The sequence below is a fragment of the Cavia porcellus genome, unplaced genomic scaffold (genome assembly GCF_034190915.1).
Source record: "Cavia porcellus strain 051 isolate PalLab524CR breed Dunkin Hartley unplaced genomic scaffold, mCavPor4.1 scaffold_22, whole genome shotgun sequence".
NCBI lineage: Eukaryota > Metazoa > Chordata > Mammalia > Rodentia > Caviidae > Cavia > Cavia porcellus.
The window spans coordinates 29,334,062-29,359,470 of NW_026947505.1; the positions used below are offsets into that span (position 1 = coordinate 29,334,062).

Genomic DNA, 25,409 nt, shown 5'->3' on the forward strand with positions numbered 1-25,409 from the left:
CAGTGCTGATTCCTTAGCGTCATGTTGTGAAATCCAGCAATACTATTATTCTTTGTTCAGAGTGATTTTGTTTTGTTTAATTTCAATATACGTGAAGGTATGGACAACTATTTTGAAGAGAATGAGAGACACTATGACTTCCCTGTTATCTGGTCTTGACGACCTAAAATGTCTTCATCATCTTGTTCTGATCAGTTTTATACTATGTTGTTTTGTATGAATTCACTGTATGAAGATATGGACAACAATTTGGAAAAAAACAAGACAATATGATAGATAGTGAAGATCTCTGGTTGTCTTGCTTTGAAATTTATTTTTCACATTGCTTTCTTATGTTCTGTTTTGATCTGTTTTGTTGTGTTTCACTTTACCCTCTTTTAAAAAAAAATTCTCAGCCACAAGAGAAAGTGTGCCTTTCCATAAGCCAGCCAGTGTGTGAGCTGGAAAATCAGAAAAGAGCATCCCACCTCTTCTCCACTTCCTCTGACCCCTGCTGATTAGGAGGACTCACAGTGAGATGATTGTAACAGAGGGAAGGGAATAGCTTGATGCTTGTGTTGTTTGGTTGACTCTGTGGGCGTGGCCATCTACTTGTAGGATGATAGTATTCATTGTATTAGCTTTGAGGGATATCGCCATGTCTTGTTTTTGAATTCCAATGTTTTGTTCTGTTTTACTGTTTTGTTTTATACCTGTGTCTGATAACCTCAGCAGGTATTTTGAAGATAACAATGTGTAGTATTGTTTTTACTGTTTTGTTTTGGTTCAATTTACTGTTTCATTTTATTCAATGTTATGTTTTGATTGGTTTTAATCTGCTTTGTTTTGTTTCATTTTGCTTTTTCATTTCATATGTCTGATGGTATGGACAACTATTGTGAAGATAGCAAGTTACATTATGGTAGCCACTGTTGATTTCCTACTATCCTGTTTTGAAGTTCTATACTTTTATTGCTTTGCTTTGATGGCTTTATTATGTTTTGTTTATTGGATTCTATTCTCTTTAAAACAAAAATTTTTTTAAAAAGTCCCTCACCTAGGCATCTCCCTTTTTGCCAATTTACCTAGTTTTACAAGAAAACTGGGAGAGGCTCAGTTTTCAACTCGGGAAACACTGCTGTGTTTCCTGGTAGATATACATCACCCTTAGGATCTAAAAATCTCTAAATCAGCTGAACCCAGAGTTTCAGGAATTAGCTGGAAGACTTCTGCTAGATAATTAAAAGCCTCATGCAAGAAATCACCTCAGTTTACATCCCTTGTATACATACTTATGTTTTCTGGCTCTAAAAACAATTTAATCATCTATTTGATGATTCATAATATAAGCTCCATCCAGTAAAACAAACACTGACTCTGAAGGATAACATCAGCAAGCTGATGTTTTAATAAAGTTTTCAGAAGGCTTTTCTATTGTTCTATAAAGCCAGATATTTGGAGAGATGGAGGTATAGGATTACTAAAACTTATGGACACACATGTATCTTTTTCTGTAAAGTGAGTCCCTGGGTCAAAAGCAGTATTGTAGAGGATACAAGAATATACAGGATTGGGCTGGAGATGTAGCTAAGTGTCACAGTGCTTGCCTGTCAAGCATGAGGTCCTGATTCAAATCCTGGTACCCACAAGCACTCAAAAAAGACTAGATATGGAAATCTATATTCTGCTATAAATCTATAGCAGAAAACTGAATTGCAAATCTAAATTCAGAATAATCCACCAATTATCGTAAGAATATGTTGATAGCCCTTCCACAATGAAAGTTTCCACCAAGGTTGGCTTTTCACTAGGTTAAGTTGTCACCCAGAGGCTGGCTGGTTTCTCTAGAGTGTTATGTCAGACAAGAAGGGGTCAAAGGGACTGTCACTTGCTGTTGCCACCATCAAGTTCAAACACTTGAACAGCTGGTGGGGTCAGAGAAGTCCAAGCCACCAAGCATCCTCAAGCAACAAAGAACTCATTAGTACTGCGATTTGTAACTTTCTTCATTTTAAGAGGAATACCCTAACATGTCTCCTAGACAAATGTGATACTGAACATATCATGTTCTTGTATTTTTTTCTGAGATTTGTCTCCCATCCTGTCAAATATATCCTGTATCAAATATATCCTTTATATACATCCGGACACCAGTCAGTTTCTGCTTTTAAATTCTATCATAAAGTCATCACTGGAGGAAAGTAAAATGATGTCCTCAGAGACCGTGTGGCCATCAACACCTCCCAAACCAAGCAATGTCACAAAATGTTCAAACTGATCTTCCTTGGAGACCAGACAGGAAGGCATGTCTCTTTCCAGGCCAGTTTGAGGCAAATGAGTTTCATCTTGTATTCATCAGTAAAAAACAGAGAAATATTCACTCTACCAGTAACTACATAAAGGATGTGTTTCAGAACATTGTTTGCTAAAGTAAGGTACTTCCTATAGCAGTAGTATTTATTTTCCTCTTAAATTCTTTCAGTATAGTCTGCTATTGTTGTTTGAGTCATTCTTCTACAAAGATCCAAACTGGAGAATTAAATGAATAAGCAGTTCCATCCCAGTATTTTGTATTTGCTTAGCGTAATACCAGCAGTTGAGGGCCACATAATTGTTTCTGATTTATTACACTGGTAAGAATGGAAAGAACCAAGGTATCCTTTCAAAAACGGCCATATCCACTGGGGTACAATTGAAGTTGGCAGTCTACCAGTTACTGAAGATAGCCACTTGACCCAAATCAGAGGCGGATGTAATAGATGTGACTATGGCTTTAAGACAATATAAGAGAAACCCAGGATGGAGTCAAGTCAAAGAAGGTATTGGGTGGGATAAATATCAATAGGATCATAAGCCTTAGAACATTTCATGAAAAGAGAGCAACAATCTAACAGGTGGTAATTTCAAAAGATCAGCCAGCAAGGGACACCTCAAACAAACTCACACAACACAAAGACTGATTCATAAAACAGTCACCCTCCTAGCTCATGAAGACACATTTCTCATTCTAGATATTATTGGCAGGAAAAGTATAAGCAGCCCAAGGAGGAAGTTTAAACTGTAAATGTTATTGAATCTTTAGCTAAAATAGAATATAATCATTACAAAGATAATTTTTCAGACCAAAATAGTTTTTAATTGGCTGATTTATGTGGTTTCTCTCCTTTACTACTATTTAGATTTAAACCAAAATTAAATTGAGTCTAGAAAATAAAGTATTTTTTTTAATACATTAGTGTAGCCTGTATCATTGGCTGCACTACCTATGGCATGTTATTCTTAGTGCTAAATTACAGTTCTAAACATGCCATTCCTCTCTCAATGCCCAACAAATAACCTTTGCTTGGCAGGTAATGCACTCTTGTTCTGTTAACAGATGAGTTCAGACTTTTCTCCAGTTTACTTCATTTGCTCTACATTTAACCCAAACTGACTAAATCACTCTCTTTATATAGGCTTTCATGTTTTTATGTAAATCAGAAGTGCTCAACATGACTGCAAAAAGAAATAGAACTTGGTGAGTCTGGAGCTAAGAGACAACTAAAACTAACATATTAGTCCCATTGCAAAGAGGTAAACCTGTCACCCTTGTCACAGTGTCTACGACAGTTTGACAACCTATGCAGGATGTGCCAGCATTACCACTAAAGGGGACCTATCCCTGGCAAAAGAGCTGCAGGGTCTCTTGGCACAAGCACATTTGAAAATCAAGTGAGAAAAACACAGGCATCTCAGGTGTTTGTCTGTCCCATTTGTTTTAGAGCCTAGACCATGCCTGAGTATTTGGAGAACAGGGTCCTGTCTTCAGAAAAACAGGCTAGACATTAACAAGGCTCAGGTGTCCCAAGTGCAACACAGATCAACAAGTAAAAACACATGCTGAAAAAAGTGAGTCTGGCCTGTTGAACCACAGACTTCAGGTGACAAGAGTTTTGCAGACCATTCCTGGAGACAAAAGACACCAAGGACAACAAGAACTGGGAAAAGGAAGTGCTGAAATTATGCATTTGTGTATAAGTCACTGTGCACAGTAAATTGTCCCTTGTTATATGCTTTCTATTTCCTCTTTCCTTACTCTATTATTTTCTTCAAGAGCACTCTGCCCTTCTGCCCCCTGGAATAGATAAGATCCTTAATATTCATTTTTTAGTGTTAGTTTTCTTAGCATGCCCCAGAGTCTAATAATGAAACTTGTCCACTCAACTGTTGGACACTCACATACTGAGCTGCACTTTTTATGCTATGCAAACAAAATGTCAAAGATTTACTTTCTAGAATCACATACAATCACTCTGATATAAAGCAGTATTGTAAAGTTTACCCAATTTGACTTGAATGGAACAGCTTGAACCTGCAGGGAAAATGTTTTACCGTGGAGGGATGTTGCAATTGCTAAAGCAACTGCATTCTTTCAGAGAATAGCAAAAATTCTTTGAGGCATTCAAAAACATATAGTCATTGTGTAGGTTAGGCTGCTGGAAATCACAAAAGACCTTTTGATAAGAGTGCTCAGTGACAAGTGTTTCCTTGAGTGCAGGATAACAATGGGCTCAGATTCTCACTCGGCATATGTGCTTGACTCCTCTCTTTTGTGGCTCTTCCCTTGAACAAACAATGAAAGTGGATGCAAAGTGAGCATATACTGAGTCATATCAGGACTTTTACCAATTTCCAAAGAAACATTTTAATGCACTAAGCTCTGTGCAAAAAAAAGTGGGAGTTATGTGTGTTCAGAAAGAGCCTACAGAGGTATTCAGCCTGAGTTTGAATCAAAGAATCCAACAAAATGAGTATTATATATATATTTTTTAGTCAAAAAGAATCAAATTATAGCTAGGTGGATTTCTGAGTACTTTTCAAATTCAATTGCCTGTTTAGAAAAAGCGGTTGAATAAATGCCAAAGTAAAACCTTGTTTCACACAGACAAAAAGAATCTTAACAGCAACAAGTAAAGCAAAGCAACCTTCCTGAGTGTCTGCTTGTTTACACTACTTACTGTGGGCTTTGAGACTATAGAATCAGTGTTGACTCAGACACCAGCTTTATCTCCATCCTTTTGTTTCTGTTTGACAGGCCACCTTCCCATTTCTTGACTTTGTTAAAATTTTGTACAGTAAGTCTTTGCATATGATGTTTTCTTTGCTCTAGAAAACTCTACATCTGTATAATTTTCACACTCCTACACAACTGGCCCCATCTAATCCATAAGGTCTAAGCTTAAAGGCAACTTTCTCAGAGAGCTTCCTAAAATTTGAATTCAACATATTCCCAACACCAGCAGCCAAAGATGTGCCAGGAATACTCAAGAGAATCTTGAAGATGTATAATGTATTAGTGATAAAAGTAAAAGATTGAAATACAATAGAAGCAAAGCTCTTGATCCAATAGCATCATTAAGATTGTGAAAAAGCAAGAAACAAATATGCATGTTAAATATACAAATCTATAAGAAAAAGAAAGGGAACCCCATAGAAAAATGAGCAAAACATTTGAACAAATACTCTATAGAATAAAATAAATAATAATAAATACATGAAAAGGTACTCAACTACAATAATAAGTAAATAAAATTAAAAGCACTACAAAACATGCAATAAAATTTACAGTTCTGACAATATCAAAGGTTAGTAATTATGTGAAAAGATTGGAATTCATATTGTTGCTGGTAGGAGAGTAAACCATCATAACCTCTGGGAAATCACTGGGTGCATCTACTAAAGCTGACTATACATATACACTTAAACCAGCAATTTCTCTCCTAGGTACACAAAGAAGAGAATGTATACACATACTTGCCAAACAACATATAAAAATGCACACAAGGGACATTCAGAGTAGCCCCAAATTGGAAACAACCCAAATATCCACCAACAACTAAATGGGAATGGTTAAATAAAATGTTTTCCGTTCATACAAGGGAATACCAGAGAGTAATGAAAATGTTTTGAAGAATCTCACAAATACGATGTTCAATAAAATAAACCAACACATAGAAGAGGACATACTATTATGAGTGTATTTACTAAGTTGAGAAATACATAAAACTAATTTATGGTGATGGAAGTCAGACAAGGGATCCCTTAAGAAAATAGGGATGGGGAATGTTGGTTGCAGTCTATTTCCTACTCAGAGAGGAGTTATGTAAGGATTTTAAAATTGTGAAATTCATTTATCTTATTCTATGATTTATTTGTGTACTTTCCTTGTCATATTTCAATAAGAGATTTATTTAAAATCATATATAGGTAGCAGATTCACTTTTTTGTCACAAATATAAGTGTATCCAATATGTAGAACTTTATATATCTGAATTTAAATCTATCATTCAAATTTAAGGATCCCCTGTTCTCTCAACTCTGGGTGTGTATTTAATTCTGTCTAATTGTACAGAAAAAAGGCTGGGGCAATGTTAGCACCTTGACTCTGACCATGGTCTCCCCCCAGTTGAAATTGCTATCATGCTGTTTTCATTTTCAACACCCAGTTTACCACTGAGTCCCTCCTGTCTGTGACCATGAGCTCTAATATTGCCTATTACAACTCCTATTATACTCCACAGGAAGAGAATTTAAGATTTGGCTACAAATTATTCATAAGCATCCAAGCTCCTCTCCCACCAAGATGACCTTTCTTTGAGACGTCTTAGTGACCCCTCAGAGCTATGACTTATACTGTGGGTCCTTTCTGTGTCCCTAGGTATTTCATGGTACTTATGAAACTCAAAAAAGTAGAATATGAATGGGATTGTGCAGGAAAAGGTAATATCACCTATACGCCCAATGTTATTATTCCATTGTTTAAAGGCTTTTAATTGCTTTTCTTTACAATTAAGGTAAAATGCATATGTCCATATGTTAATAAATCTAAGGAATTACAAGTGGTCACAAGTACTTTCAGCTCCCTCTACCAGGAAATATAACTTATTCCCTCACATCATGAATCTAGATTAGCCTTGTGACATTTATCAACAGCATGAAGTGGAAGTGACGTTGTGTGACTTCCAAGGAAGGCCTCAAGAAGATTCTCAACCTGCTGTTGTCCCCTTGCTGCCCTGAGGTGGCCACATCAAGAAACCCAGCCTAACCTGGAAGAGATAAGAGGCTTTAAGAGGACAAGAGGTTACACAGGCCTGGCACAGAGAGTATATAATATGCCTGACACATAAATGAGGCCATCTCGTTACACCAGTTCTTATAGTCAGCAGCTGGCTACATCTGCAGGAGAGAGCCCAGGTGAGACTAGAGGAAACTTGTACAGCTCAATTCAGTCCAAATTGCTAACCTAAGAATAATAGGCAAGTAAATGGTCAATCTCTTAAGCCACCAAAACTTAGGGTGGTTGATCACACAGGTTAGACAACGTAGCCTGTGGCACACATAGCCTCACATAAGGTGACCCTGTTGGCTACTTCTGCTTGTCTAACTGTAGGGGCTTTCTCCTGGCTTCTTAACTCCCAAGGCTACTTGGATTCTTTCAATGTCCTTAGTGACTTTTCTGCTTAGCACAAGTGTACATTCTACCCCTGTAGGAATATATGTCCTCAATCATTTTCCTAGTTAAATTTGCATTAATCTTCAAACCTCAATTCAAATGTCAGGGGCTTACTCTGGTGATTTGATCAAAATTAGGTGCCCTTGTCCATTTGACAGTACCCTGTTCTTTACTTACCACAATTTGCAACTATAATGGCCTTATATCTGATTATTTAACTAATAGTCTCCCAATAAATAGAAGGATCCACGAGTTCAGGATCCATATAAATGATTAGCCTACAACAACAAGCCCAGTGCTTGTACCCAGGAACTCATAAATATGGACATTTCATAAATTTGTTGAAGAAACATGAATGCTTTTTACTATGACTACTTTCTTAAAAGAATACCTCAGAAACATCCTGCTTGAAACGTCTATGAAACTAGTTCCTTGGGGCAGTCTAACATGCAAAGTACACGACTGAGAGTGAGGAATATCAGTGATTAAAAAAGAGTAACTTAAAGATAAGGCAAAGGTGATGGGCAAATGAAATGGTTTTACTATCTGGTAAAGTGGTATAGCCAAGACTTTTTTTCAAAGTCTTCCTCAATTCTTTCTTCCTCTTATTTTGATGTCAAACAAAAAGAACCAGTCAAACAGTCATTTGAAAAATATTTGTATATTTGGAAATTGATTTCAAGTCCAGAGTATCTAACTTTCTTGGTTTCACTATAGAAATACATCAAGTTAAGCTGGAATTTCCTAAGAAGTCTTCCTTTTTCTAAAACTATGTATTAGTCAAACTTCCTGTTGCCAGAAACCCTGACACCTGCTGTTTAATGGAGGAGAAGTTTAATTTAGCTCACATTTCCAGGGAATTTACTCCATAGTCTACAGGCTGCAATACAAAAGTGTCATTGTGGAAATAAATGACAGAAAAAAAGCTGTTTAGTTCCTGGCAGCAAGAGAGCAGCACTAAAGAGAAAGGAGTGAGGGGTCAGATATAGTACCTCAAATCATGCCTCCATGCCCCACTCAGGTACCCCAGAAATGCGCTCTACCAATCCTCTGACTAGCTGTCGAGCCAATCAAGCTTAACCGTTACAAACTATATGCCATTTAAGTAAAAGTGCAATTCCATGTATATAAAGTTTTCCAAGTGACAATAGAAGGTCAAATAAGAGCATCCAAAATAAAGATACAAAGGCTAAGTCGAAGGAGAGATTTATAGAACTGGGAAGCAAAGCTCATCAAATATGTAGGATGGAGTGGATGTTTTTGCATCAGTAGCATTTCTCTCATCTTTAAGTTCCCCTAACCACCCAAAGTAGTTGCTAGAGTTCCACATCTAGCTTCCCAGTTACAAAAAGGACAGAGAGAAAAAGGGGAATAAGATTCCTCAAAGATGTTATAGCCTCTACTATAGTTGATACATATGTCAAGTTTAGAAGTTTAACTAAGAAAATCAACAGGGATCTAGAGTTCTTACTTTGTAAATATCCTCAGCCTGTGCAAAAGGAAGGAATAGAGGTCATGTGAGTACTAAGTCACCCTGCTTACAATGTAAAAGAGGGAAAGAGGCTTGCTTTTCTGTTTTGTGCTGGCTGCTTTTGCTGGCTGCTGCCTTGAAGGGTTGTCCTGGTGCCATGGCAGCTTGCCTTGGAGCCAGCTGATTATGGACTGAAACCTCCACAAACAGTAAGCCAAATAAATCTTTCTTGCCTGCATTTTGGCTGTCAGGCATTTTGTCTCAGCAATGGGAGAGTAGCCAAGACAGTCTCTTTAAATGATTCTCAGAAATCCTACTCAATGACTTGTATTTATCTTTACTGGCTATTTCTAATCTCAAAGACTAAGAAATGTACTCTACTAGTTGGGCACATTGTCTCCCAGGATAAAGTTGAGTTCTTTAGAAACTTAAAGGAAATGAGCACTGAATTGGTAACCAGCATGTGCCTCCACAGAGATCATTGCTGGAGCCACATTGCAAAAAGGTTCAGTGAAAAGAGGGGTCCAGAGAAATGCCATCAAAATTAAACAGAAATGAAAACCTTTTCTCTCCTTGGGACAGAGGAAAATCCTACAGTAGATCTCTATGTCACTTAGTTTTCAGTAACCCCACTGTTGAATATCCCCTCTGTCCTCAATGTTTCAAAATTTCTTCTACTTTACAGAAAATGACTGCTACATATTTTCTCTCAGTACTCTGGATTTTTCCCCCCAAAGGAATTTTTGTTAATCCACTGAGTTATTATAAACTTTGGAAACTGGAAACATATATACAAACATGTTTTAATTTTTGCCTTTCCATTATATTTTCCTGAAAGATGTTTTTATTGCTTGCAAACAAAACCTGAAGTTAAGTTCTGGGCATAAATTCTTAGACATGCTTCGATATTGTCACAAACAAGCATGGCATTATTCTGTGAGGCTCTCTAACCTTCCTACAAGTCCTCATTGTCTTGAATTTTTCTGCCACTGCCCCATGGGCACGCTACATATTCAGGACCATCATTCTCTTTTTTTATGTTGCACAAATATTTCTTTTCAAGGTTAATAAAATACATTCAGGACACTCAATTGGGCCATGTACTTTCACTCATTTATATGTGAGCTCAGTGGATTTCCATTTGAATTTTCAGGCAGAGACTCTGTCATTATCTTATTTAACTTCAAGACAATACCGTGGGTTTTCCCTGGTCTCCGACTATAATTTCATTTTATGACTGTCATTTCCAGCCTAACAAAGCAGCTCCCCTTCCTAGGAACAAGCTGTTTCCAGGAGTTGTGGTAAACACTCATACTCCTTGCTTTCCTGCCACCACTCCTGGGGGATTTCTTGTTATGAAGTCACCATAATACACACAGGCTCTCCATGAACCTTCCTCAGACCCTCGCGATGTCGTGGGGTTAAAAAAGTCATTATGTAATGTTGATTGAGATCACTTACATCTTTCAGTTATTTAAAAAGTTCATATTTAAGTTTTTGCAGCAGGAGAGGACAGTTTGCCTGCATTTAAGCTTTTTTTAAGGTAATGTCATAAAACCAACAAAGAATTAATTTCTTCTCTCGTACACTGTATTTTTACTTCTTTTTCACAAGGAGATACTAAGCTCACATGGAGCTTCCAAAGCAGAACTAAGGACAAATTCTGGATATGTGTAGAATTAGAACTTGAGGGAATATATTTCCCAGTCAAAACTGAGCTTTCCTTTAAAGAATACAATCATAAATGTAAAATAAAACAACAGAAACATACATGCACACACCCAAAAACCTATGTAGAAGGCAGTAAAGAAACAAGACAGATTTGTCACTAAATTGATGGCTTAGAAAACTATAATAAAATAGCCAAATCATGGATATCTGTTGCACTTTGGCCATTTAGTGGGTACCTCTCCTCTTTGAGTAACCAATACACTTCTTTTATAAAATGAATGCAATTTATGCCATGTCAGTGAAGGTGACCCAACTCTTTTCCTGTGTCCAGTGGAGTGGCTAGAGTATGCCAGAATTGGTCTGCATGTTTGCTGAGTTTTCCTATGCAGAAGTAGCAAGACAGAATCTTCCTCTCTAAGGTAGCCTATTGTAAGATAAATGAAATCTGGAGATGCCCACTGCATCATTTCCAATGTAATCAACAAGCTATCAGCAAAGATAAAATTGAGACCAATATGTTAAAAAAAAAAAAAAAACTCAGAAGACACAGGGGAAAACAGTAAGAGTTCTTGGGTGTCAGAATTTAAAGCATCTCCTTGTCTATTTTAAAGAGTTTATATTAGGTTTCTATTATTTTCAGCTAATGGTCCCTATCTATGACAGATTAGAGGACAAAGAAACCAAAAAACATTCTGGAAAGAGTAAAGCTATCTGTCTGCATATGCAGTGATGTGGGTCTTAGATTTTTAAGATTTTCCAGATTACATTAGCAGTCTTACTGTTATTCTCAAATTATATATATTGAGTTGGATTGATGATGTCTGCCAAGTGTTTCATACTCTATCTTTTCAGAAAAAATATAATTAAACACTTAAATATATGGGTATAGCTACTAGTTTTCAACATTTTATTGATGGATAGAGTCTTTTCCCAAGTCAGAAGAAGAGACAATGGTAAAACTAAAAATCAATCACCTCTATAATTTTTATTTTGTTTTGTGAAAGAGTGTCAAGAGAATATTATGAGATAAAATTACTTTTCTATGCTATTTAGAGATTTTGTTTACCTTTCTATTAGAGGTGATGAATGATTTTGTATAACTTAATTGGCCTGCCTAGTTTGGACTTCCAAATCAATTTAGTTTCTTCTGCATCACTGACATTTGGAAAGATCAAGTATTATAAAATATCTCCTATTTCAGGGCTGCTGCAAGAAAAGAATATTGATTTCTGGTCTTTTATAAATGTAGCTAAAATTATCAGCATATGATTTTGGATGCTTTGGTTTAAAGGACATATTTCTGTTATCTAATAAGCTATTATGTGGTTCCTTTTCCAAATGTTGCAAATACTCATCAGTGTAAAAGACGGTCATTGTTCTAAGGGGCAAAGTCACAGGTAGCTCTACAACTAACAGCAAAGCCTGGTTCAGCTCTGCTAGAAAGAACCGTAGGCAATGAACTGATGTGATACTAAATTTTAGAATCTCAAAAGCAGGGAACTTGGCTTGTATATATCTAAGAGAAAATAGTAAAGATTTCCTTGAGTATTGAAAACTGATACAGCCCTTGTTATTGAAATCAAATTTCAAAACACAAACCTAAGAAATCTCAACTAAAAAATGCTCAAATTCTCAAACTTCACAGTAGCCTTGATAATCTTTACTAGTTGGAATTGGGGCTACGCTAGCAGAGAGAAAAGAAGATTCATTCAAACTCATGCAATTTAAAAACTATAGAGCTGGGACGGATGGTTGTTCATGCACACCCACCATATACATTGAGACAAGAAATGTTGTTACTGATGTAGTCAAAGTGCAGAGCCTATGCCACCTTAAATAAACCTTAAGAATTACAAGATTACCCTCTGCCCAAGTCTGTGTATAGACACATGCAGCAGTAACAATTTGTACTGCTTTTTTCATTTTTATAAGCTAAAGACAATGGTTTTCCAAAATTAAGAGAATGTAGTACCTCCATAAGTCATAGCCATCTATCTTTAAACAATACAAATCCAATAACACATGAGTCACATACAGGGTGAGTCAGTCAAACACACGGCTGAGCTAAGCTGTGATTCATCACTAAACTGAATTCATATTCATGCTTCCACATGCTTGAAGGCAAACATAAGAGATTAAATTATTTTTAAAATGCATCTTCATGACAAACATACCAGTGTTTTGCAAGTGAAAATGGCAACTTTGTTCGGTGTCAAGTTTCCCCAAGTAAGTCAAACGCCTCTGCACAGCACAGGCAGAGCCACTTGTTTGAAAACCACTGAGAGAGCCAAACCTCACAGTACAATATAAGAGAAAAATCTGAAGGCCCAGAGCTTGACCTCTGTGAGCATTAGAGGGCTATTGGGGTTACTGCAGAGTGAGAAGAAGGAGCACTGAGCTCCCATTTTCTTCCTGTCCAACACTGGCAAATCACTGCCTCTGCCTGAACCCCAACTTCATGGCTGATAAAATTTAAATGGCACAAATCAGTCTACAAGTCCCACCAAGTCACAGGAAATGCTGAATATGTGCTTTGTTCTCTGTTTCTCCAAAGGAAAAAGGAAAGCATTCTACTTTGGCTCTGTCTTGTAATCTGTAATTCCCATTTATTACTACCCACGAATTAAGGCATTCATTCTCAGCTCTGTTACCTGGTAGATCACCTGGGGAGTTTTGAAAGCATCCTTACCTAAATTCCATCTTGAAGCAATCAAATTACAATCTCTGATGGTGGGGCTGAGGCACAGGTAATGTTTTTTGAAGTTGCCCAGGTGATTTGGACATGCAGCCAGGTTTGAGAACTGTGAGACCACTTATTCTTAGCGTGGACCCCAACTACATTACAATCACAAGGAGACCTGCTGAAAATGAAACTCTTGGGCCCCACCTCACACCTCACAGAGACTGGACCAGACACTGTAGAGGGAAAGCTGGGGCAGTGTGATCTGCATTTTAACAAATCCTCAGGAAACACTGGAGTGAGCTAAGCTCAGAAACACTGCAATACAACAGTGTCAAAGATTCCCTTTAAAACTCAGTCTCACCTAGAAATGTTAATATGTTCAGTTATTGGTATAACACTAGTACCTTACGATGAGCTCACTTGCCATTGTAATATAGTAAACGTGTAATCCTTTTCTGAAATACATGAGACAGAGGATGAGTCAGGATGAATGGAAAAGTAAGTAGAAAAGGGATCTGGCCAGTATTGTCTAATAATGAACACATATGAGCCACATATGCAAGATACCACAAAATACAAAGTTGTCTAGCTTCCTTATGAAAAGACTTCAAAGAAACAGCTAAGTTACATTTCATTATATGTTTATTTAACCTAATATATCCAAAGTATTTTCATTTCAATATTAACCAATATAAAAAGTGCTATATGAAAAGAGAAAAGGTTAGCATGCCCCTTTACGAGGATGGAAGAGGCCATTGAACCTAATAACATGCATACAGTTAAGGCATTGCCACCTACTTCATGGCATCAAAAATTATTGATGGCACATTCTATATACATATTTGTTTGAACTGGGAATCAAACTCAGGATCTTGTGCTTATCAGGTAGGCACCATGCTGCTAAGCTATATTCCCAGACCCTCTACATTATTTTTTGTACTGTCTTCAAAATCTGGTGTGTATATTGAAATTTGGACAAGCTTCAGAGTTCCATAGCCACACCTGGCCAGTGACTACCATGTTGGATAGAACACACCTAGATTAGGATTTCTCTTTTTTTTTTTTTTTTTTTTTTTAATTTTTATTTAAGGAGAAAAGAAAAGAAAGAAAAAAAAACAGTGAAGGGGTACAAGTTATACAGATTTACAGAATAAAAAAATGCGCAGTAGGAAATCACTAGTTAATGGATTACATATTGCCATCTTAGAAATAATTGTTCAAGTCACAAAATTAAAGCTTGTAGAGTGGACATTCCAACAATGATACTGCAGACAGTTCTGTTCAATGATCCAATAAAACTCTGTGATATCATTTTCTATCTTATACACTTAAATATACATGTAGTTATATAGTTTAGAGCACTTTCTTTTCCTCTCTTTTGTACAGTGACTATTACACATTTTGGGTTTCATTGCTCCCACGGTTCTTGTTGCTTTTTTGGAAGAGAGTAAAACCAAATGTGACATAACAGAACAGAATCGGTCAAGTCAAAAGGGTGGACATAATAGATAATATAAAAACATAATACAAGGTGATCAACAATGGTTACCATAATGCCTCCCGCTATTTCTAATAGAATTGCCTATATCATTAGTTGTAATACAATTGAACAAAACCGTAAAGAATAAAACCGACAAAACCAAAACATTGGAGATATTGTAGGTCTTCAAAAGTAGATAAAAGTCAACGAGAATGGGCGTTATAATGAATCTCATTATCTTCTCAGCTGATGCCTAAACTTTCGAACCTGATACTATCCAGCAAAACAGAATAGAGGAACCTCAGTCAAAAACAAGATGGTGAGAGTAACACAGGGCTTCAAATCGAGATAATAGAAAGTCAAAGTGGGTTACTATATTATATCCTGCTATATGTTTCCCTTTAATTAAATGGATAAAAATAAAAAAGTAAATAATGGAGTGGAGATTGAGAAAAAAGAGGGCATAACAGCGAAACAGGGCAGATCAAAACATAACCATTTAAGCAGAATAGTGTTTCACCACCAGATAATCCTGACCCAAAAATAGTTACCACATTGACTCCCTCCCTGAAGTCCTTGAGTACAACTTCATATACTGTAGCATTAAGTATATCAAAACATTGTAAATCCATTTAAGAGAATGACAGCATTATAGAGTATTTAGAATCGACTAACAGAAAATGAACAATGGTCTCTGTTTAATCTCCTTGTCTTTAAAAGGTTTTTTCTTATACTATCGTACTTAACAAAATCCAATAAGATACAACCTGTTTAGACCATTGGAGACAGAAGAACAAAAGCTAGATGAGACTTCAAAACAAGATGGTACTAAATCAGCATTACCTATTAAGATGTCATTTTCTCCAAAAAAAGCTGTTCCTATCATCCAATCTTCTCTGTCTCATTTCTGTTGAGCTCTTTTTCTGTCAGTAGCTGTCAGTTTGTCTTCTTCATTTTGTTCTCTGCTCCATTCGTTGTGGCCTCCCCGCCCCTATTTCTGGGTTCTTTGTATTTTTCTTTTTTTAGAATATCCTGCAATACTTTCTGTAGGGTTGAATTGGTGGTTGCAAATTCCCCCAGTTCCTCTTTATCCTGGAAACACCTCGTTTTTCCATCAATTTCCAGGGACAGTTGTGCAGGATATCTCAATCTTGGCTGTAGATTATTATCTTTCAAAGCTTGAATTATTTCTCCCCATGCTCTTCGTGATTTGATGGTTTGTGAAGAGAAATCTGCTGTAATTCTGATGGGTCTTCCCTTGTAAGTGATCTGTTTCTTGTCTCTTACAGCTTTTAATATTCTGTTCTTGTATTGAATTTCTGGAATTTTTATTATTATATGCCTGGGTGTTTCTCTGTTAGGGTTGTAGGTAGCTGGGGTCCTGTATGCCTCATACATTTGAGTATCTTTACCTTTTGCTAAATTAGGAAAATTCTCCTGGATTATTTCTGTGAGTAGCTTTTGTAGTTCACTTGTTTGTGTCCCTACTTCTTCTTTTATGTTCTTAATCCTTAAGTTATGGCTCCTCTTATCATCTTCTTGTCTTTGTATTATTGCTGTGTGTTTCTTTGTTATTTTTAAGAAGTTTTTCATTTCATTCTCCCATGTTTCAAGTCTGCCCTCCAATTCAGATAGTCTGTCCTTAGTTTCTTTCAAGCTGTTATGCCAGTCTTGGGTAGACTTCTTAATTTCTTGATAGTCCCTTTGCACCTGCTTCACATACTCAATGCTTTCTCTGTTTTCTCCATCAAGCAATTCTCCCCTCTTTTTCTGTTCTTCCATTCCACCATCTGCTTTTTCCTGAGTGGTGCTTAGCATTTCTCTAACTATTCTGCATACTTCTAGCTTCAGGTCATTGATAACTTCATTCCTGAATTGGTCTATGAGGCTCTCTAAATGGCGCTTAATGTATATTGGTGCAGTGTCCACTGCCTGATTCTCAGGATTGGGGGTCGAGGAGCCTTTTTTGTTGCTTCCCTTCCCCATATTTTCTGTTCCTTATAAAATGTAATCTTACACAGGAGGCCCGGCTTCCCTGCCTGTCAGCCACAGCTTGATCAAATTGCGCTGGCTAGTTGTTCCCGCTCACCGCTGCGCCCCAGGGAGTTGCGGAGGAGGCAGCCTACGCGGGAGTCGGTCGCTCCTCTGGGCCACCGTCAGGCTCTGGGATCTGGGTTAGGCCAGCCTAGGGAGTCCGCCAGCAGCGTCCCTCCGGTCAGGCACCTTTCACCAATCCCGTCCGAGAGGGAAACGTGCGGCTGCAGTTGCCACCGCGCCCTGCTCTTACAGGACTGCCCACGCCCAGAAAAACCTCTGCTGGAGTCAACCTGCAGTAGGGAGTCAGTTCCTCGCTCACCTCGCCACCAGTCAGCCTTCCTCCCTGTCCGTCGCGTTTCCGACTCCGTTCGCAGACTCCCGTTCCCAAGCCTCTGCGTGTCTCTCCTTGCCGAGCCGCTATGGAGGCAGCCGACCGCCGGGCGGCGGGAAATCCAAACCGCGGTTTCCAATGGCTCGGAGTCGAGCCTCCACACCGAGATTTTTCTGTTCCTATTTTAGCGCCAGGACTGTATTCCAAGTTGGATTCTCTCAGCCCAGTTCGTTCCTGAGTCAGCAGAGCATATCTCTACTGGTTCGTATCTCCTTAGTCCGCATCATTCCTGGCCTCTGAGCCGAGCCTTTAGAGAGCGTTCAGTAGTTGCTGTTGTCTGTCCGCCATGTTCTCCCCGTCCTAGATTAGGATTTCTCAAACATTAATGTATAAAAGAACTACCTAAAAATATTGGAAATGTATCCGTCATTTAATAAATGCTTTAGTCTTATTTTCTGTTGCTATAACAAAATGCCAGAGACCAAGTAACTTATTAAAAATAGAGGTTTATCCAGCTCACCCTTATGGGGGATAAGAAATCTAAGAGCATGCCACCTGTAACTGTTTTGCAGCTAGCAAGGGATTTGTGCTACATCACAATATGGAAGTTACAACTGGCAAGACAGAGCAAGAACACTTCAACTCAGGTCTTGCTTCTAAAACCACTTGTGTTTAGGATGTGGTAACCACATCCTAAAAATCTTAATTAATATTAATTACTTCAGAAGGTCCCAGCTCCAAATACTGCCATCATATGAAATTTGGAGTTAAATTTTCAGCAAATGAAATTTAGGAGACACATTTATACCACTGTAATAGGTCTGGATGGGGCTGGAGATTCTATTTCTTTTTATATTCTGTCATCTGGCCAGCTACATAATTTATGGAGCCCTGTGAACAGTGAAAATACAGCATTCCATGTTCACAAGCCAAAAAGAAAGAAAGAAAAGACCCTTCAACGGTACTAAAATAGAAAATGCTATCCTTTCCTGTGTAGTCTCTTTCCTGCCTAAAATATTGGTTTTTATTTGATGTTGCACTCCCTGTCCAAGAGTTACACATAGACTTTCACAGCAAAAGAGTGTTCTTGTGTGTGAATGTGTCACTTCATTGAATATATTTTGATTGTTATTCTCTTTATGCTAAACTTGTAACTAATCAATCTCAGAAGATAAGTAACTATGAAAACAAATATGATCTTCCTTTCAAATAAAGCATACTTTTGAAATTAGGTTGCTTGTAGAAACAGGAAAATGAAATAATCCTAAATAATTATTTACTACAGAATTTAGACCTTCTTATTTTGCTAGAAGAGATAAACCATCTTTTAAATGTGGTTCCCTTTACTTCCAAGTCAATGAGACGTCGCTCTGAGAATTCTGGCAGCTTGGTTTACAGACCAATAAGCTGCTGTTTTTAACAGTGGGGCCAACTTCAAAGAAATGTTTTTCCTCTTGTCTCCTCTTCTAGACGTGCAGATCCAAAAAACCCTAGGACTGGAACATTTGTCAGGAGTGGTGTTGAAAAACTGGACTTAGCATGATTAAAAATTCCTTTCCTACCTTTCTTATTCATTGATTGAAAATATTCTCAATTCGCAGAGGTCTTGAGGTGCTTTTTTTTTTTTTTTTTTGTCTTTTTTCCTTTTTTATAGGTACCGGGGATCAAGGAAGGCAGGCACTTATGCCGCTGAGCTAAATCCCCAGCCCCTTAAGGTGCTTTTAAAGGAATAGATAGTATTTACGTCTAAGAGAAATCACTAACTCAGATGAGACCTATGATATAGGACATCCTCATTAATATGAAGGTGGGGATGTTTGCCAAAGCCATCTTTGCTAAATGTTTCTTGTGATTTCTTTAAGTAAAAGGCAAAAATACTATAGTATTACAAATATAAGTAGAAATAAGGTCCCTAAATGCTCTGTGAAATCATTTTTCTGATTCCGTTTATATTTGATAATTAGCACAGATATTTATATTCCCACAGCTGGGAACTAACCTGGGAAGGTATGGGTGGACACAGGGTCTGAGATATAGGACTTGCTGACAAGCATGTACATGCTCTTCCAGGAGACAAGGTCTATTGTTGATTGGTTATCTGACTCTTTGTCAAGCTGCAATAGAAATGAAATTCACTGGTTAAAGAAATGGGATCCTAATTAGGCCCAAATCCATGAAACCTCCTACAAATCACCTCAGAAAGCAAGTCATTACAATTCTTTATAAACAAACTGAAGATTGGATGACGCACAAGGTAGTAGGTACTGACAAACTTGTCCTACTGACTGGTGGCTTCTTGAGAATATCCTGACTTTGTGGATTAGTGCAAATGATTCAGGCTGTAAATAAAATGTTACCCTGGCCAGTATAAAGCTAAAGAATGAGGCCTTAGTAAAGGAGCCTAATTCTGACATGTTTAGTCATGATTTCAGCCTTCAGTTGAACATTAGATGAATGTATCTTGCAAACAGAAGTAACAATAAAATGTGTATCACTAAGGTAAGTTACAGATCCCTTTACCACTTGTAAAGGAATTGTAATTGTAATGCACACACATTAATCGTGTGCAGACTTTATATAGATTAATATGTGATGTAGTAAAGGGACAGGTAAATAGTGAAAAAGTGGTGAGCACCAGGGGAGGAGGATTTAGTATCAGGAAAAATAAGAGTTCAGATTTCACAGTCCAAAGAGAGAGTAACAATTAATTACAAACATACATACTACAAGTAATGTATAAATTTCTCTGACAATATGACCATAAAAGAAATAACACATTTTAGCTTTCAACTTTCTCATGTCTGTTTTATACATGAAAAATTCTAGATGATCACTTAATTTATATGGAAGTGATGGTACAAATTTTGGAATTTGAACAAAACATTTTATCATTTATATTATTTAGAATGTATTATTTTGCAAAACAATTGAAAATCTAATTTCCTGAGACTTTAGTGAAGACAATTTTTAAATCCCACTGAAGAATTAAACTATGCATTTATAGCTATTCTTATTTTAATTAGATTTTTATTTGGGTTATTACACTAATTGTTATTTTAATTAAACTTTTTACTACTAGTACTCATGTTAATTCTTTAAAAGCTATTCCTACCTAAAGGAAAGCAACTTAATATCACCTGAAATTCTATAGAGCCTTTGTAAAGTTAATGTTTCTCCAAGGATGGAAAATGCCTCCACCTCAAAGATTTGGAACAAAAGTCATGTCAGTTTAACTGGAACACTCAGTGACCTAAGGAGTAGATTATTAGCTTCTATATTGGGAAAAAGAATATTGCCCTGAGTCTCATAAAATTTTTACTGTCCAGTCAAACTTCCAGCAATTGAGTTCATCTCCATTTTCCTCTTCCCACCTTCACAGTAGAAAGAATAACCTTTGGATACAGGTCTCCAAGGAGCCCAGCCCAGTCATTCAGGACCTGATATTGCTACAACAGGACCCTGTGTCTCATGCTTGGGAATACAGATGAGTATATAACACCTTTCTTTCAGAGCTTATGGAACATAGATCACTATATAATACTTTTCCTTTATACTCTAATTCTCTTTGACCAGGTTTCAGCTCACATCTGGCACACAGTTGGCAGAGATGGGTGATTATTTAAGTTTGCCCGCCACTTCTCTTATGAGTAAATCTAGGTTCCTAAATGACCTCAGCCTTTCCTTCCTTGCCCACCCTATTCTGTCTGTGCCTAGATTTGGGTTATCCAACAGGCTCATTTGCAGGAATGATCAGCTGGTAGGAGTTAACGGAGTTGGTCACAGGGAGTATTTGTCTTGGATATTAACATGTAATTCTTTAGGCACAGAGAAGCAAATCTGTACAGTGACAGAACAGGGAGTACAGTGCAGGACCAGGCCCTGAGTCTGTGAAGGTGGGAGAACATGAGGGACCGTTACAGTAGATAGTGGGAGTGAGAGTCCACAATCCTTGAAACACATAAATGCATATGAGAGAGTCTGTTTACTTGGTAGCATACATAAAACTTGTTTGATAAAACACAGAGGTAGAAGCAAGCATACAGGAAACACAAGAAAGCTAAGGAGAGCCATTTTGGCTGGTGGGCCTGCTTACACCAGGCAACAGAAAGTACACCACCAATGGACACACTTTGCCCATTCTCAATCAACAGCAGCGTGCTCTCCACTCAGCTGACACCCGCAGCTCATGGCAATCCAGGTTGCTGAAGCCTGAAACTTTTTTCTCAGGGGATGCTTTTTCCTAATACCAAGATCCTAGACTACACTTTTAACTTCAGCTACAGAGAAACTCCTTAATTTTTCATCTGCTGAGGACACATCAGATTGTCTGCTTTTGCCTTTACTTTCTCTCACTGAATTTTCCCAGCAATTCATGGTGAAAGGTAGGGATTATTTTAATAGCCTGGGAATTATTTGAATTTTCATCTCCCAGAGATAGCCATGAAGTTAATCATTACTATCTTTTAAAAAGGTTGATATAACTCAGAGTTGACAAACAAAATGACTTTTTCTTCAAAAGAACATACACTGTCCAGACCCAGGCACGTTAGGCAGTAATGGATGCCAGGAAACAGGACTGACAGGCCCAGTGAGGTCGCATGGACTAATCACAGACCAAGCAGCACAGGAACAATTAGCATCCTGCAGACCAAGATGAGTCTCTTTTGCTTTTAAGGCAAATGATGATAGGACAGCATTTTCACTTTGCCCTTTGCTTCAACTCCTCTGTCTTATCTATTCCTCTTCCTCACCCTTTGTATTTAGAAGAAAACACTACTGATTAATCATCACGTATTATCCTATTTTCAGTATTTTAATGTGCTGAACATGTATGGTGAGTGCCAGATCAGCATCCTTGAATCACTCTCTTCCCTTCCTCCCTGTTAGTTGCCCCAGCCCACCCAACTCAACATGTCTCTACCCCTTCCTTGAGTCTGTCTTCTCACTCCACCATCCAGGGCTCTATCATGAAACTGCCAGGTCCTCCTTGATCCTAACATTATCCCTTTCATGGGATCACATCATATAGTCGGTTTTTAGTAAAATTTCAGAAAAGCTCTAAAACAAGGCTCTTTGATGCAAACCAGAAGTGATTTTATACAGAAATGTCTAGGAAGACAAACAAATCAAGATGTTCTGGTCATTGATTCACTCTGAAGATATATACAGTTGTGAGAGCAAAGCATTTATTGCCCACCTAGAGTTGTCATGTATAAAAAGAAAAAGCAGGAACAGAAGAGGATCACAGGGGCCACAGAGCACCATGCATTAATTCCACTCCACGTCACAAGCTGTGACAGCCAACAATGGCAGCCACTGTGGCAGGGTAAGAAGACATGTTTGTCTCCTCACAGGGCTGACAGAGCAAAGGGCAAGAGAGGTGGACAAATATTGTAAAATCAAGGGAAAACATCATAGAGATTAATGAAGAAATAAAAAAATTTTGATTTTGTTCTTTACTCAGTGACATTCAGCTTGTTCAGGAGCCTGCTTAACAGATTTCAGGCCAACTTCTCTCAGGTCATGACTTTCCAGGTAATAAAAATCTCCTCTGTGTAAGAATAAAGGTGAGCCATAGAAGTATAGAAGCTCTCTCTTAGAGGCCTGTAGGCCATGAGGATGATAAAAAGTATCAAGGCTAATGCTTTCCTTTTCAAGCAAAGCCTTCAATGTGAACTTCTAGCCCTCTCATCAGGCGGGCAATAAAGATATCAAAAGCTGGTGGCTGAGTTTTCCAGGGGAGTAGTATAAGGTGACACAGACCAAGAGCTAACCGACATGGACATTTTAGGAAAACCTCATCCCTTCTTTTTGACAGAAAAACACAAATGGCCTTCTATGGAGGAGAACCATTTCTAGCTACAGTCTTTCTGGTTCTTAGCAAGCCAACCTGACGAGAACATGGCTCCAAAATAATCCTAGGTACCTGTTGACTCTCTATAGAACATCCCCTGACCTGTTTCTCCTTTCTTTTCTGTTCTTTCTATTCCTGTCTGAATGAGGCCTAAGGCCTTGTCAATGATTAGTTCCAGTTTTCCTAAATCTGAAAGAGACATTAGGTTTTCCCACTCCATCTAGATTTTTCATCTCACCCTATTCTTGAAGTCATCTATTCTGAATTCATTCCAGTTTCTCTTGTCTCTCTCCACTCTTCCCCACCTCCAACCCCATCAGAGTAAAGTCTGAAGCAAATCAAAGATCAGCCAATGAGCTAAGAACCATGCCTGTTGCTTATAAAGTCACCAGGGCTCACATTTACATTATTATGGTCTGCAGTTGGCATCTGGACTAAGTAACTGCACACTCTTTCTGCCCCCAGTTCCCAGTACACTTACACACTTGAATCTTCCACCAAAACATGAATTCTACATTTCATTCTCGCTCTTTTATTTCCATTTCTTTTCATTATAAACAGAGGACGTATAGTGACAGGAAATAAATCAAGAGCACATGAAGAGAGTAGATGCCTAATAGCCACATCCTTGCCTCTATCACTTCTCCTGGACTAGGTAAGTAGTAAAAACATGACTCCTTCTGGAATCTGATTGTTTAAGTTCATACCCCAAATTTGCACTTCAGCCTAGCACTTTGACCCCTTAACCTTGTTGCTTAATCTCTACACCTATATTTCCTCATATAAAATAGGAAAAGCTATAGTAAAATCTCAGGATTGGCATGAGGACCAAAAGATTCTCTCTGTATAAAGCTTTCAGTGCTTTTAAACAACAATTAACATTGGTTATTATTAGGAGAGACCTGACATGATCTCAGCCACTGAAGGCTGCTACTTTCCAAATCAAAACAACAAGACAAAACAACAACAAAAACAAAGAGAAATAAAGCTTTAAGCAATGGTTTAATTTTCCTTCTAAGTTTTCTTTTAATTTAATATTACACTATAGATTGAGAAGTCTTTTGAGATGGTAGTTTAGAAAACTTCTACATGGTTGAGAGACATTTACCAAGCAAGTATGAAATTAAATGACTCCTTCCGCTGCATAGGTGAAAAGACTGGAGAGCAGGTCAACTTTTCTGGAATTTCTTTGTGAAGAAATGAATCATTTAGCCAAGGGATGAGCCCTGGTACTCTATCAGTAAATCTCTTCAAGACATATTGATGGAAGACAGCCTTTTGTGACCTGGATTTTTATAGAAATAATTGATGTTATTATATCTCTAGAATCCTTTATCCTAAGGAGAAATGGCTTCATTTATAATTTTTTTTTTTTTTAAATTGGTACCGGGGATTGAACTCACGACCGCCTGCTTGCAAGGCAGGTACTTATGCCGCTGAGCTAAATCCCCAGCCTGGCTTCATTTATAAATTATTGCCATGTTTACATCTTAACCCTGCGTAAATGCTTTTAAATGTCCAGTCACAGGTTGACAATTAGTGCAGGAACAATGTTTAAGTATTTGAAAACTGTCACACCTGTGAGACACTACATGCCCTGAACCCCTGTTGAAAGAATGAAACAGTGCAATAGTGAAGAAATGAGCTGTTGTATTAGAAAATGTTTCATTTTGAGGATAAAAGATGGTTTTACAGGCAACACTTAATCTAAGAGTTCTTATTTCTATATATAAAGTTATGGAAAGTCTCCATCCCAACACAGCCAATAGTAAAATTTCATAAACAATCAGAGACATTCCATGGCAAAAGTCACATGTGGCACCAATATTCACTGCAGAAGAGTTGTATTTGAAGCACACTCAGTATTTCTCCCATCAAGCAGGAGGACAATCACGGTTGTGTTTAATCAGTTGATTCATTTTTCTTAATCAAGAACATTGAAACCTAATTTCTAAGCTGGTGAACATCTAAAAGCAAAATTCTAGGATCCATTATTGAATACGATTTCTTCCATCTCCAATCTATGCCATCAACCTTTGGAATGTGGGTAAGTGCAAGGATCTCAGCTTCCCCATCTTCCATGTATGAATCTGACCTTGAAAACATCTCAGTGAACACTGATTCCTCTGTGATGGGCTTGGTCTCCCTCATGCATTCTTCTTTGAACCTCTCTGAGAAACTGATTTTGAATGCTTCCCACATAAACCCAAATATCAGGCCACCTGGTGAATCCAGGAGTCCCATCCTTCATCGTGAGGGGTCAAGGCTGCAATGATCAACTTTCTGTTCTTGTTCTTGGTAGGGCAGATATTCTGGCTGAAAAACAACAAACTGTTTTATATTAAAACCCTTCTATTGATTTTCACCTGTTGGGTTAACAATTGCAATGTCCAATGACATCAGCAGCCAAT

General features: G+C 37.8%; 1 non-coding gene across 1 annotated transcript; it reads left to right on the forward strand.

The window, feature by feature from the left end:
• The first annotated feature begins 13,994 nt into the window (after window positions 1-13,994).
• LOC111756371 (U6atac minor spliceosomal RNA) lies at window positions 13,995-14,118 on the forward strand. The gene has a single exon (XR_002790859.1). It is a non-coding gene; the product is annotated as a U6atac minor spliceosomal RNA (small nuclear RNA).
• Window positions 14,119-25,409: the final 11,291 nt, after the last annotated feature.